The 4,331-nt window shown below is 47.4% G+C and overlaps 1 pseudogene; it reads left to right on the top strand.

Moving 5' to 3' along the window:
* Positions 1-620: 620 nt before the first annotated feature.
* On the top strand, positions 621-3,226 carry LOC138489537 (ZZ-type zinc finger-containing protein 3 pseudogene; annotated as a pseudogene).
* The last annotated feature ends 1,105 nt before the right edge of the window (positions 3,227-4,331 follow it).

Here is a 4,331-nt window from a genome sequence, read left to right as displayed (position 1 = left end):
CCTAGATGCTAACTCAGAGTGTCTATGCTGAAAATGTAGCCATGCGCTGAAATTCTGGGTTACAGTCTATGTAGACTTCATTGTTCGAGAGGCGACTTTGCGTGACGGCAGCATGCAGTGCAGCAGAGACTAGATCGTTACACAGAACACACACCGCCATGTTGGAAAGAGCCTGTACCAAAGAAAGCTCCACACAATGGATCCACCTCCACCTGTTCCAAATCGACCTATGCTGGATGCAAGTCGAGACATTAATACAGAGAAGGGGTGGAACACCCAAGCAGAGGCAGACAATGCCAATAAGTAGGCAGCCTGCAGGGTCATTCATACTGACTAAACAGAGGCACGTGCATTGGCGGGGAAAGCCTCCTGCTACGGGGCCGCAGGCCAGCAGGCGGTGCAGTGAGCGCCTCCTGGTGCCAGCTCAAAAGGGCTCAGGGAACCGGAAGGAGCTGAAAAGGAAGTGGGAAGCGGTGCAGGGAAGCTAAATCTTTCAGGATACCACGATGACGATCAACTGCATTACCGCTGCACCAGCAACCCCACTCTAATTTTTGTACATAGGTGAACTGGCCTTCGGCGGCCAGAAGGGTTCCAGATGAGTGGATCATGCCAAACACATGCTAGTGTTTTGCCATAGTATCGCTGCTTCTCGATCAACTCATGTAACAAGATCAACTATCAGATTAAAGGGGTTGGATGAAGCCTTTTGTGGTCAAACCTTGAGAAACCGTAGCATTGCTCATCAAGAAGAAATAGTTGCTCTTCTTCTGGTTCGCTCCAACTCACCCAAGAAAAGACCAGAATCTGTGCGGACGCCTAAGGGAAAAAATGATGGGAGACCCGTCGACCTGAACAAGCAAAGTCCAAGCAATTCCTGGGCCAGCCCTTGGAAAAAAAGACTGTCTCTCAGAAAAGGATGGTACTGAGAAAGACACTGTGGAGAATTGCGAGACAAAGGACGAGGAATCTGGATCGCCGGTTTTGAAGCGAGCTAGGCGCCGTTTGCGCTCAGACACCTTGAACAGCTCGGAGGAAGAGTCTGTGAGCAATGTTGTCCAAGAACTATCCGAAAGGAAGAGCTTTGTGTTTGAAAACGACACACACTCTAATGGGACTAAGCAAGTTGGTCGATGTCTTTTATTGGATCACTGTGACGAAAGGGAAATCAAACACGTAAATGCATGCAAGGAAGGCCTTAATAACTCTGCTTTGGTTGAAAGCACTGAGATCGCACACTATGAAACTGTAAATGGGTAGCTGAAGAAGTGGCTGCTCTGAATTGTGATGACTGTCACTCAGATAGTGACGTTATTCGGGATGCTGTTATTGCCTCCTGCTTGTCTAATGAGTATATGGTAACAGAAAATGGCAATTTGTCCTTTATTGAGCAGTGGTGAAGAATTATGGCACAAAGAGGAAACTCTTTCAGGCCACAACGTGCCTTGCGCAAATTCACAAGAACAGGTAGAATTGAAGGACCATGAACTAACAAATGACATCCTTCCCTGTGAATGTTACTCAGGCAAAAGAGCCAGGAGCTGTGCACACCATAAACCTTCAGCAATCCATCAGATCTGAGGAAGAGGTGGATGCTGTGGGGGATAACGCTAACTCGAGGGAACAATGTTCTGGCAATAGCAACTTGAATAAGGATCGTGCTTGTTCTTTAATCTCAGGGGAAACTGAACCGCCTTCAGGCGTGGATACTCTTTCAGCCAAATGTCATATTCCGTGGAACATGAAGAACATGGGTACACATAAAGACCTTCTTCAAGTACGGTCATTCTACCCAAAGAAAGCCCACAGAGAAGAATTTTATCTATGGAAAATGGGAAATGGAGTGCCATAGCCACATCCACAGACATAAACGTACCTAAAAATGTGTGTTACCGACTCTTTGGAGAGGTCTTTTTCTGCTACAGAGACAGACAAAGCCAAATGGGTGTGACCCCCAAATGAGTGCAGAAAATGAACTACGAAAGCCTCCTATGGAGGAAAAGGTGTTATCTGGAAGCGCCCTCTCTGTGGTAGAGAGTGGATGTCTCCAGTTGGCCGACGAGGAGGAGAAAGACCCCCATCGTGCATTACTTTTGAGTCCGATCATGTGGCTTTGAACCACAACAAATACTATCAACAGCGCTTGCAGACAATTGCTGTACTAGAGGCCCAACGGGCCCAAGCTGTTCAAGACCTGGAGAATTTAGGCAGGCACCAAAATGAAGCTTTCAAAGATCCCATCAGATTTGTGCAGAGACTTCAAAAGAAGGTTGACCTAGCGCTTCCATGTCCTGGAAGAGTAGTCCACTTACCGACATTGCCTTAGACCAATACACCTCCAGTTTAGGAAACGTTGAAAGAGAATTTCTAAACCGAAAACGCCTTAGCAGGAGAGCGGAATTGGCCTTTTATAAAGGTTTACCTGTAACACCAAAAAACCCCATGGAGCTTACAAAGGATGGCGCGGGTCCCCTTCATACCCTTTCTGCTAAGTGATGGTCCAGAAGGGTCCACAAGTCACTCGCAACTGATGAGGTCACCCCCCGCCCGGAAGAAGTGGAATCTCTGCGATGGCAGAAGATTGCAGATAATTTGGGCAACAGAACTGCAAAGCAGGTTGCAAAAAGGGTTCAAAAGTATTTTATAAAGCTGGCTAAGGCAGGAATTCCAATATCTGGCAGATCTACGAATGTCCTATTTATGCTCCGAAAAGTAAACAGAACCCCCAAAATAAACACCTGGTCAAACCTTCAACATTTATGACCTTGCATGAACCTCTGGTGTACATGGACGAAGATAGCCAATCTATTTATCACAACAGGGATCTGGATGCTGTTCTAGAGGAAGATGTGCCGGAGGAAGAAAATCTAACACTTGTGTGTCGAGAATCCGCAGAATACCAAGAAATTCTCCCCTTAAGAAGAAGCTGTTGCAGACTAATGCAGAAGGTGGATATGTGCACCATGTTGGCTTCAAAAGTGATAACTGTGTAACAGAGCCAATTCAAGGTGTTGGGTGGCATTGCCAGGATTGCCCTCCGGAAATGGCTCTAGATTTCTGTGATTCATGCTCAGATTGTCTTCACGAAACAGCAACTCACAAAAAAGATCACCACTTGGAACCTGTTTACAGAGTAAAGACCACCTACTATTGCATGGCCCAGGGCACTAGTTAAAATTACCTTGACCCAAACTACTTCCCAGCAAACCGAGGAAGTGGGACTTGATATGGACGTTTGGGTTGCCTGTCATCATTGCTAATTCCCTCTGCAGTTGGAAAAGATTCTGGTCTTTTCCTGTAAAGTCGTTATCAGCATGACTGGGTGTGCTCCTCAACCTCCAGCACTGTGCTTCCCTAGTACTAGGTCTGTGAACAGCAGCTGAACATTCAGCGTGTGCAGAAGACTTCGCTGGAATTGTTACCCGTCTCTACTCCACCGGCAGGGGGCGGATTGGAAGCAATGTGGAGACATGATGAGCACACATTCAATTCCAAAGGCTTTTGACTCGAGTCATATGACCTTCTCTCTGCTCATGAACCGCTGGTGCATTCTCTTCCTTGGCTTCGCTCTCGTCTGGTTCTCTTGTTTCTTCGTGGTGTTGAGCTGTACGACCAGACACCCTCTGTCCTTCTATTACTGGTGGTATCAGCAATGGTTTTTGGACTTGCTGTCCACCTTTTCCTGGGCTCCCCCCCTTGTCGGTTTCCCATACTGCGTTCCGTCATGGCTCTGGCATATCGAGCAAGTTTGGAACCTGCAGACTTTCTTTTCCAGGTGTTACGCAGCTTGGGGCCTTCCCCAGCTTGCATGTGCATTCCTCTCTCTCGTCACTCTTGACTGCACGCTCATCAACGTACTAGTACCAGTCGATTGGTTATTCAGATTTAGAGGTACATGATCTTTTTCCAGCATCCCATGTACGCCACAGTATGCACAGTTACAGGGAGTTCCTCAGGGGAACGCAAGTCCTTGTCTTCTAAAGGGAGGTCTCTCCCAGTGAGGTCCCACTTATTGCAGACTAAGTAGGGTAACCAGATTTTGAAAATAAAAAACCCAGACCGGCCACTGACCTAGAAGTAGGACTACCGCTTCAGTGGCGAAACTGTAGTCTTACTACTATGTGGGTGGCCTGACCCATGTCAAGTTGCAGCGCAAGGGGTCCCGAGATTGTTTTAAGTTTAAAAACCCTGTCCGGGATTTGGGCATTGGGACGTCAGCTCACCTCCCTAGCCGCATCGGGGGCATTGGGGCGAAGGGACGAATTCCCTCGATTCGTCAAAACATGTAAACTATATGCTCAATATTGTGCTAGCAGGTAGAGGCATGCCTA

The sequence above is a fragment of the Ambystoma mexicanum genome, chromosome 9 (assembly GCF_040938575.1).
Source record: "Ambystoma mexicanum isolate Mex_15411 chromosome 9, UKY_AmexF1_1, whole genome shotgun sequence".
Classification (NCBI taxonomy): Eukaryota; Metazoa; Chordata; class Amphibia; order Caudata; family Ambystomatidae; genus Ambystoma; species Ambystoma mexicanum.
Note: the sequence above shows the minus strand (reverse complement) of the source record. Positions and strands in the feature narration are given on the sequence as shown.